At 34.7% G+C, this 17692-nt stretch overlaps 1 non-coding gene across 1 annotated transcript; it reads right to left on the bottom strand.

Moving 5' to 3' along the window:
* Positions 1–17454: 17454 nt before the first annotated feature.
* Positions 17455–17528, bottom strand: TRNAS-ACU (transfer RNA serine (anticodon ACU)). The gene has a single exon. It is a non-coding gene; the product is annotated as a tRNA-Ser (tRNA).
* Between the last annotated feature and the right edge of the window lie 164 nt (positions 17529–17692).

A 17692-nucleotide genomic window follows, 5' to 3' on the forward strand; every position in this document is an offset into this window, starting at 1 on the left:
ACTTTGCAAAAAGTACATACTGACAAAGGCTAATAAGCATTAATCTAGAACGTTTCCTAGAAAAACTTTAAAAAGTCAATAATCTGGAGAGTTTTTGTAAGAATTTTCTTAAATCAACCAACGAAGAAACACATTGGTACTTTCCCATGATGAGTGAGTGCTTCAGGATCTCTTGCACTTACATGTGCAGCAGAGTACAGCAATGGAAGCATGCTGGGCCCATAACCCAGCGGTAGGCAGATTGAAACTATCCTCTGCTATATGCATTTTTTTTTGTTAATTAAAGTAATCCAAAACTGGGATTGATATTTTGGCTCTTTTATTTTTACTTAAAGTACAATAACTTTTACCATTTTAATTTGTTTTAATAGTATATTGACAGTATTGTTTTCTTTCAAAAATCCACTTAATTTTCTTTACCCTATTATTAAAATGGTAATTGACAAAAACAAACTACATTGTCACCAGAAGAGCAATACAAAATGTACAAGTGATATATTAAAATCATCTTTCCAGCTTGAATTTCAATGATGCATTGGGGCAACGATTTTGTGAGAAACATCTTCACCCTTAAATAAAGATTTTCTTAATTCCTTACCTGTGTGCTAATTAGATATCACCTTGTTTTCACATTAAACAGACTTCCACATGAGAAAGCAGCAAGGATACAGTGGCGTTAATGTTTCCTGGTGTCAACCTGTATTATTTCAGTAGACATTGAATTGAGGATGCATCTTGCTGCCTTTCCAATGAAGCAAGTTTAATTTAGTAATAGGTGAAAAACCATCCCTACAAAGGTGTTAATCAGAGACTTGGCTTTGTGGACACTTTTCAAAGAACAAATTTGTTAGCATAAAAATAAAGCCAGAAAATGAAGAGCTGTTTAATCACTCAATTGGATTTTTTTTGCCAGCATATTTCTTTTTCTCTGCAACCCACTGCTAAATTGTGCTTCCTAGCTGTTTTTATAAAATCACTGAATCAAATCTAACTACATCAGAGAAGGCCAGGTACCCTACACCATAACAGGGGGTTTGAAATTTTGACTTGTCTACTTAAAGATCACCAAAATCTGATAACAAGGTCAATTACGTCCCTGGTTGGGATTGAACCACCAACCTTTTGGTTAGTAGCCGGACACACTAACCGATTGCGCCACAGAGACACTTCCCAAAAAGTACATACTGACAAAGGCTAATAAGCATACATCTAGAACGTTTCCTAGAAAAACTTTAAAAAGTCAATAATCTGGAGAGTTTTTGTAAAATGTTTCTTCCATCAACCAACGAAGAAACACATTGGTACTTTCCCATGATGAGTGAGTGTTTCAGGATCTCTTGCACTTACATGTGCAGCAGAGTACTGCAATGGAAGCATGCTGGGCCCATAACCCAGAGGTAGGCAGATTGAAACTATCCTTTGCTATATGCATTTTTTTTTTGTTAATTTAAGTAATCAAACTGGGATTGATATTTTTGCTCTTTTATTTTTACTTGAAGTACAATAACTTTTACCATTTTAATTTGTTTGAATAGTATATTGACAGTATAGTTTTCTTTAAAAAATCCACTTAATTTTCTTTACCCTATTATTAAAAGGGTAATTGACAAAAACAAACTACATTGTCACCAGAAGAGCAATACAAAATGTACAAGTGATATATTAAAATCATCTTTCCAGCTTGAATTTCAATGATGCATTGGGGCAACGATTTTGTGAGAAACATTTTCACCCTTAAATAAAGATTTTCTTAATTCCTTACCTGTGTGCTAATTAGATATCACCTTGTTTTCACATTAAACAGACTTCCACATGAGAAAGCAGCAAGGATGCATGGCGTTAATGTTTCCTGGTGTCAACCTGTATTATTTCAGTAGACATTGAAATGAGGATGCATCTTGCTGCCTTTCCAATGAAGCAAGTTTAATTTAGTAATAGGTGAAAAACCATCCCTACAAAGGTGTTAATCAGAGACTTGGCTTTGTGGACACTTTTCAGAGAACAAATTTGTTAGCATAAAAATAAAGCCAGAAAATGAAGAGCTGTTTAATCACTCAATTGGATTTTTTTTTGCCAGCATATTTCTTTTTCTCTGCAACCCACTGCTAAATTGTGCTTCCTAGCTGTTTTTATATAAAATCAATGAATCAAATCTAACTCTGATTACATCAGAGAAGGCCAGGTACCCTACACCATAAGAGGGGATTTGAAATTTTGACTTGTCTACTTAAAGATCACCAAAATCTGATAACAAGGTCAATTACGTCCCTGGGTGGGATTGAACTACCAACCTTTTGGTTAATAGCCGTGCACACTAACTGATTGCGCCACAAAGACACTTTGCAAAAGTGCATACTGACAAAGGCTAATAAGCATACATCTAGAACGTTTCCTAGAAAAACTTTAAAAAGTCAATAATCTGGAGAGTTTTTGTAAGATGTTTCTTCCATCAACCAACGAAGAAACACATTGGTACTTTCCCATGATGACTGAGTGCTTCAGGATCTCTTGCACTTACATGTGCAGCAGAGTACTGCAATGGAAGCATGCTGGGCCCATAACCCAGAGGTAGGCAGATTGAAACTATCCTTTGCTATATGCATTTTTTTTTGTTCATTTAAGTAATCAAAACTGGGATTGATATTTTTGCTCTTTTATTTTTACTTAAAGTACAATAACTTTTACCATTTTAATTTGTTTTAATAGTATATTGACAGTATAGTTTTCTTTAAAAAATCCACTTAATTTTCTTTACCCTATTATTAAAAGGGTAATTTACAAAAACAAACTACATTGTCACCAGAAGAGCAATACAAAATGTACAAGTGATATATTAAAATCATCTTTCCAGCTTGAATTTCAATGATGCATTGGGGCAACGATTTTGTGAGAAACATCTTCACCCTTAAAAAAAAAGATTTTCTTAATTCCTTACCTGTGTGCTAATTAGATATCACCTTGTTTTCACATTAAACAGACTTCCACATGAGAAAGCAGCAAGGATGCAGTGGCGTTAATGTTTCCTGGTGTCAACCCGTATTATTTCAGTAGACATTGAAATGAGGATGCATCTTGCTGCCTTTCCAATGAAGCAAGTTTAATTTAGTAATAGGTGAAAAACCATCCCTACAAATGTGTTAATCAGAGACTTGTCTTTGTGGACACTTTTCAGAGAACAAATTTGTTAGCATAAAAATAAAGCCAGAAAATGAAGAGCTGTTTAATCACTCAATTGGATTTTTTTGCCAGCATATTTCTTTTTCTCTGCAACCCACTGCTAAATTGTGCTTCCTAGCTGTTTTTATAAAATCACTGAATCAAATCTAACTCTGATTACATCAGAGAAGGCCAGGTACCCTACACCATAAGAGGGGGTTTGAAATTTTGACTTGTCTACTTAAAGATCACCAAAATCTGATAACAAGGTCAATTACGTGCCTGGGTGGGATTGAACCACCAACCTTTTGGTTTATAGCCGTACACAATAACTGATTGCACCACAGAGACACTTTGCAAAAGTACTTACTGACATAGGCTAATAAGCATTCATCTAAAACGTTTCCTAGAAAAACTTTAAAAAGTCAATAATCTGGAGAGTTTTTGTAAGATGTTTCTTCCATCCACCAACAAAGAAACACATTGGTACTTTCCCATGATGAGTGAGTGCTTCAGGATCTCTTGCACTTACATGTGCAGCAGAGTACTGCAATGGAAGCATGCTGGGCCCATAACCCAGAGGTAGGCAGATTAAAACTATCCTCTGCTATATGCATTTTTTTTGTTAATTAAAGTAATCCAAAACTGGGATTGATATTTTTGCTCTTTTATTTTTCATTAAAGTACAATAACTTTTACCATTTTAATTTGTTTTAATAGTATATTGAAAGTATTGTTTTCTTTTAAAAATCCACTTAATTTTCTTTACCCTATTATTAAAAGGGTAATTTACAAAAACAAACTACATTGTCACCAGAAGAGCAATACAAAATGTACAAGTGATATATTAAAATCATCTTTCCAGCTTGAATTTCAATGATGCATTGGGGCAACGATTTTGTGAGAAACATTTTCACCCTTAAATAAAGATTTTCTTAATTCCTTACCTGTGTGCTAATTAGATATCACCTTGTTTTCACATTAAACAGACTTCCACATGAGAAAGCAGCAAGGATGCAGTGGCGTTAATGTTTCCTGGTGTCAACCTGTATTATTTCAGTAGACATTGAAATGAGGATGCATCTTGCTGCCTTTCCAATGAAGCAAGTTTAATTTAGTAATAGGTGAAAAACCATCCTTACAAAGGTGTTAATCAGAGACTTGGCTTTGTGGAAACTTTTCAGAGAACAAATTTGTTAGCATAAAAATAAAGCCAGAAAATTAAGAGCTGTTTAATCACTCAATTGGATTTTTTTGCCAGCATATTTCTTTTTCTCTGCAACCCACTGCTAAATTGTGCTTCCTAGCTGTTTTTATAAAATCACTGAATCAAATCTAACTCTGATTACATCAGAGAAGGCCAGGTACCCTACACCATAAGAGGGGGTTTGAAATTTTGTCTTGTCTACTTAAAGATCACCAAAATCTGATAACAAGGTCAATTACGTCCCTGGGTGGGATTGAACCACCAACCTTTTGGTTAATAGCCATACACACTAACTGATTGCGCAACAGAGACACTTTGCAAAAGTCCATACTGACAAAGGCTAATAAGCATTCATCTAAAACGTTTCCTTGAAAAATTTTAAAAAAGTCAATAATCTGGAGAGTTTTTGTAAGATGTTTCTTCCATCAACCAACGAAGAAACACATTGGTACTTTCCCATGATGAGTGAGTGCTTCAGGATCTCTTGCACTTACATGTGCAGCAGAGTACAGCAATGGAAGCATGCTGGGCCCATAACCCAGCGGTAGGCAGATTGAAACTATCCTTTGTTATATGCATTTTCTTTGTTAATTTAAGTAATCAAAACTGGGATTGATATTTTTGCTCTTTTATTTTTACTTGAAGTACAATAACTTTTACCATTTTAATTTGTTTGAATAGTATATTGACAGTATAGTTTTCTTTAAAAAATCCACTTAATTTTCTTTACCCTATTATTAAAAGGGTAATTGACAAAAACAAACTACATTGTCACCAGAAGAGCAATACAAAATGTACAAGTGATATATTAAAATCATCTTTCCAGCTTGAATTTCAATGATGCATTGGGGCAACGATTTTGTGAGAAACATCTTCACCCTTAAATAAAGATTTTCTTAATTCCTTACCTGTGTGCTAATTAGATATCACCTTGTTTTCACATTAAACAGACTTCTACATGAGAAAGCAGCAAGGATGCAGTGGCGTTAATGTTTCCTGGTGTCAACCTGTATTATTTCAGTAGAAATTGAAATGAGGATGCATCTTGCTGCCTTTCCAATGAAGCAAGTTTAATTTAGTAATAGGTGAAAAACCATCCCTACAAAGGTGTTAATCAGAGACTTGGCTTTGTGGACACTTTTCAGAGAACAAATTTGTTAGCATAAAAATAAAGCCAGAAAATGAAGAGCTGTTTAATCACTCAATTGGATTTTTTTTGCCAGCATATTTCTTTTTCTCTGCAACCCACTGCTAAATTGTGCTTCCTATCTGTTTTTATAAAATCCTTGAATCAAATCTAACTCTGATTACATCAGAGAAGGCCAGGTACCCTACACCATAACAGGGGGTTTGAAATTTTGACTTGTCTACTTAAAGATCACCAAAATCTGATAACAAGGTCAATTACGTCCCTGGGTGGGATTGAATCACCAACCTTTTGGTTAGTAGCCAGACACACTAACCAATTGCGCCACAGAGACACTTTGTAAAAATTACGTCCTGACAAAGGCTAATAAGCATACATCTAGAACGTTTCCTAGAAAAACTTTAAAAAGTCAATAATCTGGAGAGTTTTTGTAAGATGTTTCTTCCATCAACCAACGAAGAAACACATTGGTACTTTCCCATGATGAGTGAGTGCTTCAGGATCTCTTGCACTTATATGTGCAGCAGAGTACTGCAATGGAAGCATGCTGGGCCCATAACCCAGAGGTAGGCAGATTGAAACTATCCTTTGCTATATGCATTTTTTTTTTGTTAATTAAAGTAATCCAAAACTGGGATTGATATTTTGGTTCTTTTATTTTTACTTAAAGTACAATAACTTTTACCATTTTAATTTGTTTTAATAGTATATTGACAGTATTGTTTTCTTTCAAAAATCCACTTAATTTTCTTTACCCTATTATTAAAATGGTAATTGACAAAAACAAACTACATTGTCACCAGAAGAGCAATACAAAATGTACAAGTGATATATTAAAATCATCTTTCCAGCTTGAATTTCAATGATGCATTGGGGCAACGATTTTGTGAGAAACATCTTCACCCTTAAATAAAGATTTTCTTAATTCCTTACCTGTGTGCTAATTAGATATCACCTTGTTTTCACATTAAACAGACTTCCACATGAGAAAGCAGCAAGGATGCAGTGGCGTTAATGTTTCCTGGTGTCAACCCGTATTATTTCAGTAGACATTGAAATGAGGATGCATCTTGCTGCCTTTCCAATGAAGCAAATTTAATTTAGTAATAGGTGAAAAACCATCCCTACAAATGTGTTAATCAGAGACTTGGCTTTGTGGACACTTTTCAGAGAACAAATTTGTTAGCATAAAAATAAAGCCAGAAAATTAAGAGCTGTTTAATCACTCAATTGGATTTTTTTGCCAGCATATTTCTTTTTCTCTGCAACCCACTGCTAAATTGTGCTTCCTAGCTGTTTTTATAAAATCACTGAATCAAATCTAACTCTGATTACATCAGAGAAGGCCAGGTACCCTACACCATAAGAGGGGGTTTGAAATTTTGACTTGTCTACTTAAAGATCACCAAAATCTGATAACAAGGTCAATTACGTGCCTGGGTGGGATTGAACCACCAACCTTTTGGTTTATAGCCGTACACACTAACTGATTGCGCCACAGAGACACTTTGCAAAAGTACTTACTGACATAGGCTAATAAGCATTCATTTAAAACGTTTCCTAGAAAAACTTTAAAAAGTCAATAATCTGGAGAGTTTTTGTAAGATGTTTCTTCCATCCACCAACAAAGAAACACATTGGTACTTTCCCATGATGAGTGAGTGCTTCAGGATCTCTTGCACTTACATGTGCAGCAGAGTACTGCAATGCAAGCATGCTGGGCCCATAACCCAGAGGTAGGCAGATTAAAACTATCCTCTGCTATATGCATTTTTTTTGTTAATTAAAGTAATCCAAAACTGGGATTGATATTTTTGCTCTTTTATTTTTCATTAAAGTACAATAACTTTTACCATTTTAATTTGTTTTAATAGTATATTGAAAGTCTTGTTTTCTTTTAAAAATCCACTTAATTTTCTTTACCCTATTATTAAAATGGTAATTGACAAAAACAAACTACATTGTCACCAGAAGAGCAATACAAAATGTACAAGTGATATATTAAAATCATCTTTCCAGCTTGAATTTCAATGATGCATTGGGGCAACGATTTTGTGAGAAACATTTTCACCCTTAAATAAAGATTTTCTTAATTCCTTACCTGTGTGCTAATTAGATATCACCTTGTTTTCACATTAAACAGACTTCCACATGAGAAAGCAGCAAGGATGCAGTGGCGTTAATGTTTCCTGGTGTCAACCTGTATTATTTCAGTAGACATTGAAATGAGGATGCATCTTGCTGCCTTTCCAATGAAGCAAGTTTAATTTAGTAATAGGTGAAAAACCATCCTTACAAAGGTGTTAATCAGAGACTTTGCTTTGTGGAAACTTTTCAGAGAACAAATTTGTTAGCATAAAAATAAAGCCAGAAAATGAAGAGCTGTTTAATCACTCAATTGGATTTTTTTGCCAGCATATTTCTTTTTCTCTGCAACCCACTGCTAAATTGTGCTTCCTAGCTGTTTTTATAAAATCAGTGAATCAAATCTAACTCTGATTACATCAGAGAAGGCCAGGTACCCTACACCATAAGAGGGGGTTTGAAATTTTGACTTGTCTACTTAAAGATCACCAAAATCTGATAACAAGGTCAATTACGTCCCTGGGTGGGATTGAACCACCAACCTTTTGGTTAATAGCCATACACACTAACTGATTGCGCCACAGAGACACTTTGCAAAAGTACCTACTGACAAAGGCTAATAAGCATTCATCTAAAACGTTTCCTTGAAAAACTTTAAAAAGTCAATAATCTGGAGAGTTTTTGTAAGATGTTTCTTCCATCAACCAACGAAGAAACACATTGGTACTTTCCCATGATGAGTGAGTGCTTCAGGATCTCTTGCACTTACATGTGCAGCAGAGTACAGCAATGGAAGCATGCTGGGCCCATAACCCAGCGGTAGGCAGATTGAAACTATCCTTTGCTATATGCATTTTTTTTGTTAATTTAAGTAATCAAAACTGGGATTGATATTTTTGCTCTTTTATTTTTACTTGAAGTACAATAACTTTTACCATTTTAATTTGTTTGAATAGTATATTGACAGTATAGTTTTCTTTAAAAAATCCACTTAATTTTCTTTACCCTATTATTAAAAGGGTAATTGACAAAAACAAACTACATTGTCACCAGAAGAGCAATACAAAATGTACAAGTGATATATTAAAATCATCTTTCCAGCTTGAATTTCAATGATGCATTGGGGCAACGATTTTGTGAGAAACATCTTCACCCTTAAATAAAGATTTTCTTAATTCCTTACCTGTGTGCTAATTAGATATCACCTTGTTTTCACATTAAACAGACTTCCACATGAGAAAGCAGCAAGGATGCAGTGGCGTTAATGTTTCCTGGTGTCAACCTGTATTATTTCAGTAGAAATTGAAATGAGGATGCATCTTGCTGCCTTTCCAATGAAGCAAGTTTAATTTAGTAATAGGTGAAAAACCATCCCTACAAAGGTGTTAATCAGAGACTTGGCTTTGTGGACACTTTTCAGAGAACAAATTTGTTAGCATAAAAATAAAGCCAGAAAATGAAGAGCTGTTTAATCACTCAATTGGATTTTTTTTGCCAGCATATTTCTTTTTCTCTGCAACCCACTGCTAAATTGTGCTTCCTATCTGTTTTTATAAAATCCTTGAATCAAATCTAACTCTGATTACATCAGAGAAGGCCAGGTACCCTACACCATAACAGGGGGTTTGAAATTTTGACTTGTCTACTTAAAGATCACCAAAATCTGATAACAAGGTCAATTACGTGCCTGGGTGGGATTGAACCACTAACCTTTTGGTTTATAGCCGTACACACTAACTGATTGCGCCACAGAGACACTTTGCAAAAGTACTTACTGACATAGGCTAATAAGCATTCATTTAAAACGTTTCCTAGAAAAACTTTAAAAAGTCAATAATCTGGAGAGTTTTTGTAAGATGTTTCTTCCATCCACCAACAAAGAAACACATTGGTACTTTCCCATGATGAGTGAGTGCTTCAGGATCTCTTGCACTTACATGTGCAGCAGAGTACTGCAATGGAAGCATGCTGGGCCCATAACCCAGAGGTAGGCAGATTAAAACTATCCTCTGCTATATGCATTTTTTTTGTTAATTAAAGTAATCCAAAACTGGGATTGATATTTTTGCTCTTTTATTTTTCATTAAAGTACAATAACTTTTACCATTTTAATTTGTTTTAATAGTATATTGAAAGTCTTGTTTTCTTTTAAAAATCCACTTAATTTTCTTTACCCTATTATTAAAATGGTAATTGACAAAAACAAACTACATTGTCACCAGAAGAGCAATACAAAATGTACAAGTGATATATTAAAATCATCTTTCCAGCTTGAATTTCAATGATGCATTGGGGCAACGATTTTGTGAGAAACATTTTCACCCTTAAATAAAGATTTTCTTAATTCCTTACCTGTGTGCTAATTAGATATCACCTTGTTTTCACATTAAACAGACTTCCACATGAGAAAGCAGCAAGGATGCAGTGGCGTTAATGTTTCCTGGTGTCAACCTGTATTATTTCAGTAGACATTGAAATGAGGATGCATCTTGCTGCCTTTCCAATGAAGCAAGTTTAATTTAGTAATAGGTGAAAAACCATCCTTACAAAGGTGTTAATCAGAGACTTGGCTTTGTGGAAACTTTTCAGAGAACAAATTTGTTAGCATAAAAATAAAGCCAGAAAATGAAGAGCTGTTTAATCACTCAATTGGATTTTTTTGCCAGCATATTTCTTTTTCTCTGCAACCCACTGCTAAATTGTGCTTCCTAGCTGTTTTTATAAAATCAGTGAATCAAATCTAACTCTGATTACATCAGAGAAGGCCAGGTACCCTACACCATAAGAGGGGGTTTGAAATTTTGACTTGTCTACTTAAAGATCACCAAAATCTGAAAACAAGGTCAATTACGTCCCTGGGTGGGATTGAACCACCAACCTTTTGGTTAATAGCCATACACACTAACTGATTGCGCCACAGAGACACTTTGCAAAAGTCCCTACTGACAAAGGCTAATAAGCATTCATCTAAAACGTTTCCTTGAAAAACTTTAAAAAGTCAATAATCTGGAGAGTTTTTGTAAGATGTTTCTTCCATCAACCAACGAAGAAACACATTGGTACTTTCCCATGATGAGTGAGTGCTTCAGGATCTCTTGCACTTACATGTGCAGCAGAGTACAGCAATGGAAGCATGCTGGGCCCATAACCCAGCGGTAGGCAGATTGAAACTATCCTTTGCTATATGCATTTTTTTTGTTAATTTAAGTAATCAAAACTGGGATTGATATTTTTGCTCTTTTATTTTTACTTGAAGTACAATAACTTTTACCATTTTAATTTGTTTGAATAGTATATTGACAGTATAGTTTTCTTTAAAAAATCCACTTAATTTTCTTTACCCTATTATTAAAAGGGTAATTGACAAAAACAAACTACATTGTCACCAGAAGAGCAATACAAAATGTACAAGTGATATATTAAAATCATCTTTCCAGCTTGAATTTCAATGATGCATTGGGGCAACGATTTTGTGAGAAACATCTTCACCCTTAAATAAAGATTTTCTTAATTCCTTACCTGTGTGCTAATTAGATATCACCTTGTTTTCACATTAAACAGACTTCCACATGAGAAAGCAGCAAGGATGCAGTGGCGTTAATGTTTCCTGGTGTCAACCTGTATTATTTCAGTAGAAATTGAAATGAGGATGCATCTTGCTGCCTTTCCAATGAAGCAAGTTTAATTTAGTAATAGGTGAAAAACCATCCCTACAAAGGTGTTAATCAGAGACTTGGCTTTGTGGACACTTTTCAGAGAACAAATTTGTTAGCATAAAAATAAAGCCAGAAAATGAAGAGCTGTTTAATCACTCAATTGGATTTTTTTTGCCAGCATATTTCTTTTTCTCTGCAACCCACTGCTAAATTGTGCTTCCTATCTGTTTTTATAAAATCACTGAATCAAATCTAACTCTGATTACATCAGAGAAGGCCAGGTACCCTACACCATAACAGGGGGTTTGAAATTTTGACTTGTCTACTTAAAGATCACCAAAATCTGATAACAAGGTCAATTACGTCCCTTGGTGGGATTGAACCACCAACCTTTTGGTTAGTAGCCAGACACACTAACCAATTGCGCCACAGAGACACTTAGTAAAAATTATATACTGACAAAGGCTAATAAGCATACATCTAGAACGTTTCCTAGAAAAACTTTAAAAAGTCAATAATCTGGAGAGTTTTTGTAAGATGTTTCTTCCGTCAACCAACGAAGAAACACATTGGTACTTTCCCATGATGAGTGAGTGCTTCAGGATCTCTTGCACTTATATGTGCAGCAGAGTACTGCAATGGAAGCATGCTGGGCCCATAACCCAGAGGTAGGCAGATTGAAACTATCCTTTGCTATATGCATTTTTTTTTGTTAATTTAAGTAATCAAAACTGGGATTGATATTTTTGCTCTTTTATTTTTACTTAAAGTACAATAACTTTTACCATTTTAATTTGTTTTAATAGTATATTGACAGTATAGTTTTCTTTAAAAAATCCACTTAATTTTCTTTACCCTATTATTAAAAGGGTAATTGACAAAAACAAACTACATTGTCACCAGAAGAGCAATACAAAATGTACAAGTGATATATTAAAATCATCTTTCCAGCTTGAATTTCAATGATGCATTGGGGCAACGATTTTGTGAGAAACATCTTCACCCTTAAATAAAGATTTTCTTAATTCCTTACCTGTGTGCTAATTAGATATCACCTTGTTTTCACATTAAACAGACTTCCACATGAGAAAGCAGCAAGGATGCTGTGGCGTTAATGTTTCCTGGTGTCAACCCGTATTATTTCAGTAGACATTGAAATGAGGATGCATCTTGCTGCCTTTCCAATGAAGCAAATTAAATTTAGTAATAGGTGAAAAACCATCCCTACAAAGGTGTTAATCAGAGACTTGGCTTTGTGGACACTTTTCAGAGAACAAATTTGTTAGCATAAAAATAAAGCCAGAAAATGAAGAGCTGTTTAATCACTCAATTGGATTTTTTTGCCAGCATATTTCTTTTTCTCTGCAACCCACTGCTAAATTGTGCTTCCTAGCTGTTTTTATAAAATCACTGAATCAAATCTAACTCTGATTACATCAGAGAAGGCCAGGTACCCTACACCATAAGAGGGGGTTTGAAATTTTGACTTGTCTACTTAAAGATCACCAAAATCTGATAACAAGGTCAATTACGTCCCTGGGTGGGATTGAACCACCAACCTTTTTGTTTTCAGCCGTACACACTAACTGATTGCGCCACAGAGAGACTTTGCAAAAGTACATACTGACAAAGGCTAATAAGCATTCATCTAAAACGTTTCCTAGAAAAACTTTAAAAAGTCAATAATCTGGAGAGTTTTTGTAAGATGTTTCTTCCATCCACCAACGAAGAAACACATTGGTACTTTCCCATGATGAGTGAGTGCTTCAGGATCTCTTGCACTTACATGTGCAGCAGAGTACTGCAATGGAAGCATGCTGGGCCCATAACCCAGAGGTAGGCAGATTAAAACTATCCTCTGCTATATGCATTTTTTTTGTTAATTAAAGTAATCCAAAACTGGGATTGATATTTTTGCTCTTTTATTTTTCATTAAAGTACAATAACTTTTACCATTTTAATTTGTTTTAGTAGTATATTGAAAGTATTTTCTTTTAAAAATCCACTTAATTTTCTTTACCCTATTATTAAAATGGTAATTGACAAAAACAAACTACATTGTCACCAGAAGAGCAATACAAAATGTACAAGTGATATATTAAAATCATCTTTCCAGCTTGAATTTCAATGATGCATTGGGGCAACGATTTTGTGAGAAACATTTTCACCCTTAAATAAAGATTTTCTTAATTCCTTACCTGTGTGCTAATTAGATATCACCTTGTTTTCACATTAAACAGACTTCCACATGAGAAAGCAGCAAGGATGCAGTGGCGTTAATGTTTCCTGGTGTCAACCTGTATTATTTCAGTAGACATTGAAATGAGGATGCATCTTGCTGCCTTTCCAATGAAGCAAGTTTAATTTAGTAATAGGTGAAAAACCATCCTTACAAAGGTGTTAATCAGAGACTTGGCTTTGTGGACACTTTTCAGAGAACAAATTTGTTAGCATAAAAATAAAGCCAGAAAATGAAGAGCTGTTTAATCACTCAATTGGATTTTTTTGCCAGCATATTTCTTTTTCTCTGCAACCCACTGCTAAATTGTGCTTCCTAGCTGTTTTTATAAAATCACTGAATCAAATCTAACTCTGATTACATCAGAGAAGGCCAGGTACCCTACACCATAAGAGGGGGTTTGAAATTTTGACTTGTCTACTTAAAGATCACCAAAATCTGATAACAAGGTCAATTACGTCACTGGGTGGGATTGAACCACCAACCTTTTAATTAATAGCCATACACACTAACTGATTGCGCCACAGAGACACTTTGCAAAAGAACATACTGACAAAGGCTAATAAGCATTCATCTAAAACGTTTCCTAGAAAAACTTTAAAAAGTCAATAATCTGGAGAGTTTTTGTAAGATGTTTCTTCCATCAACCAACGAAGAAACACATTGGTACTTTCCCATGATGAGTGAGTGCTTCAGGATCTATTGCACTTACATGTGCAGCAGAGTACAGCAATGGAAGCATGCTGGGCACATAACCCAGAGGTAGGCAGATTGAAACTATCCTCTGCTATATGCATTTTTTTTTGTTAATTAAAGTAATCCAAAACTGGGATTGATATGTTGGCTCTTTTATTTTTACTTACAGTACAATAACTTTTACCATTTTAATTTGTTTTAATAGTATATTGACAGTATTGTTTTCTTTCAAAAATCCACTTAATTTTCTTTACCCTATTATTAAAATGGTAATTGACAAAAACAAACTACATTGTCACCAGAAGAGCAATACAAAATGTACAAGTGATATATTAAAATCATCTTTCCAGCTTGAATTTCAATGATGCATTGGGGCAACGATTTTGTGAGAAACATTTTCACCCTTAAATAAAGATTTTCTTAATTCCTTACCTGTGTGCTAATTAGATATCACCTTGTTTTCACATTAAACAGACTTCCACATGAGAAAGCAGCAAGGATGCAGTGGCGTTAATGTTTCCTGGTGTCAACCCGTATTATTTCAGTAGACATTGAAATGAGGATGCATCTTGCTGCCTTTCCAATGAAGCAAGTTTAATTTAGTAATAGGTTAAAAACCATCCCTACAAAGGTGTTAATCAGAGACTTGGCTTTGTGGACACTTTTCAGAGAACAAATTTGTTAGCATAAAAATAAAGCCAGAAAATTAAGAGCTGTTTAATCACTCAATTGGATTTTTTTTTCCAGCATATTTCTTTTTCTCTGCAACCCACTGCTAAATTGTGCTTCCTAGCTGTTTTTATAAAATCACTGAATCAAATCTAACTCTGATTACATCAGAGAAAGCTAGGTACCCTACACCAGAACAGGGGGTTTGAAATTTTGACTTGTCTACTTAAAGATCACCAAAACCTGATAACAAGGTCAATTACGTCCCTGAGTGGGATTGAACCACCAACCTTTTGGTTAATAGCCGTGCACACTAACTGATTGCGCTACAGAGACACTTTGCAAAAGTCCATACTGACAAAGGCTAATAAGCATTCATCTAAAACGTTTCCTAGAAAAACTTTAAAAAGTCAATAATCTGGAGAGTTTTTGTAAGATGTTTCTTCCATCAACCAACGAAGAAACACATTGGTACTTTCCCATGATGAGTGAGTGCTTCAGGATCTCTTGCACTTACATGTGCAGCAGAGTACAGCAATGGAAGCATGCTGGGCCCATAACCCAGCGGTAGGCAGATTGAAACTATCCTCTGCTATATGCATTTTTTTTTGTTAATTAAAGTAATCCAAAACTGGGATTGATATTTTGGCTCTTTTATTTTTACTTAAAGTACAATAACTTTTACCATTTTAATTTGTTTTAATAGTATATTGACAGTATAGTTTTCTTTAAAAAATCCACTTAATTTTCTTTACCCTATTATTAAAAGGGTAATTGACAAAAACAAACTACATTGTCACCAGAAGAGCAATACAAAATGTACAAGTGATATATTAAAATCATCTTTCCAGCTTGAATTTCAATGATGCATTGGGGCAACGATTTTGTGAGAAACATCTTCACCCTTAAATAAAGATTTTCTTAATTCCTTACCTGTGTGCTAATTAGATATCACCTTGTTTTCACATTAAACAGACTTCTACATGAGAAAGCAGCAAGGATGCAGTGGCGTTAATGTTTCCTGGTGTCAACCTGTATTATTTCAGTAGACATTGAAATGAGGATGCATCTTGCTGCCTTTCCAATGAAGCAAGTTTAATTTAGTAATAGGTGAAAAACCATCCCTACAAAGGTGTTAATCAGAGACTTGGCTTTGTGGACACTTTTCAGAGAACAAATTTGTTAGCATAAAAATAAAGCCAGAAAATGAAGAGCTGTTTAATCACTCAATTGGATTTTTTTTGCCAGCATATTTCTTTTTCTCTGCAACCCACTGCTAAATTGTGCATCCTAGCTGTTTTTATAAAATCAATGAATCAAATCTAACTCTGATTACATCAGAGAAGGCCAGGTACCCTACACCATAACAGGGGGTTTGAAATTTTGACTTGTCTACTTAAAGATCACCAAAATCTGATAACAAGGTCAATTACGTCCCTGGGTGGGATTGAACCACCAACCTTTTGGTTAGTAGCCGGACACACTAACCGATTGCACCACAGAGACACTTTGCAAAAATTACATACTGACAAAGGCTAATAAGCATACATCTAGAACGTTTCCTAGAAAAACTTTAAAAAGTCTATAATCTGGAGAGTTTTTGTAAGATGTTTCTTCCATCAACCAACGAAGAAACACATTTGTACTTTCCCATGATGACTTAGTGCTTCAGGATCTCTTGCACTTACATGTGCAGCAGAGTACTGCAATGGAAGCATGCTGGGCCCATAACCCAGAGGTAGGTAGATTGAAACTATCCTTTGCTATATGCATTTTTTTTTGTTAATTTAAGTAATCAAAACTGGGATTGATATTTTTGCTCTTTTATTTTTACTTAAAGTACAATAACTTTTACCATTTTAATTTGTTTTAATAGTATATTGACAGTATAGTTTTCTTTAAAAAATCCACTTAATTTTCTTTACCCTATTATTAAAAGGGTAATTGACAAAAACAAACTACATTGTCACCAGAAGAGCAATACAAAATGTACAAGTGATATATTAAAATCATTTTTCCAGCTTGAATTTCAATGATGCATTGGGGCAACGATTTTGTGAGAAACATCTTCACCCTTAAATAAAGATTTTCTTAATTCCTTACCTGTGTGCTAATTACATGTCACCTTGTTTTCACATAAAACAGACTTCTACATGAGAAAGCAGCAAGGATGCAGTGGCGTTAATGTTTCCTGGTGTCAACCTGTATTATTTCAGTAGACATTGAAATGAGGATGCATCTTGCTGCCTTTCCAATGAAGCAAGTTTAATTTAGTAATAGGTGAAAAACCATCCTTACAAAGGTGTTAATCAGAGACTTGGCTTTGTGGACACTTTTCAGAGAACAAATTTGTTAGCATAAAATAAAGGCAGAAAATGAAGAGCTGTTTAATCACTCAATTGGATTTTTCTACCAGCATATTTTTTTCTCTGCAACCCATTGCTAAATTGTGCTTCCTAGCTGTTTTTTATAAAATCACTGAATCAAATCTAACTCCGATTACATCAGAGAAGGCCAGGTACCCTACACCAAAAGAGGGGGTTTGAAATTTTGACTTGTCTACTTAAATATCACCAAAACCTGATCACAAGGTCAATCATGTCCCTGGGTGGGATTGAACCACCAACCTTTTGGTTAGTAGCCAGACACACTAACCGATTGCGCCACAGAAACACTTTGCAAAAAGTACATACTGACAAAGGCTAATAAGCATTAATCTAGAACGTTTCATAGAAAAACTTTAAAAAGTCAATAATCTGGAGAGTTTTTGTAAGATGTTTCTTCCATCAACCAACGAAGAAACACATTGGTACTTTCCCATGATGAGTGAGTGCTTC

The sequence above is a fragment of the Pseudophryne corroboree genome, chromosome 8 (genome assembly GCF_028390025.1).
Source record: "Pseudophryne corroboree isolate aPseCor3 chromosome 8, aPseCor3.hap2, whole genome shotgun sequence".
Classification (NCBI taxonomy): domain Eukaryota; kingdom Metazoa; phylum Chordata; class Amphibia; order Anura; family Myobatrachidae; genus Pseudophryne; species Pseudophryne corroboree.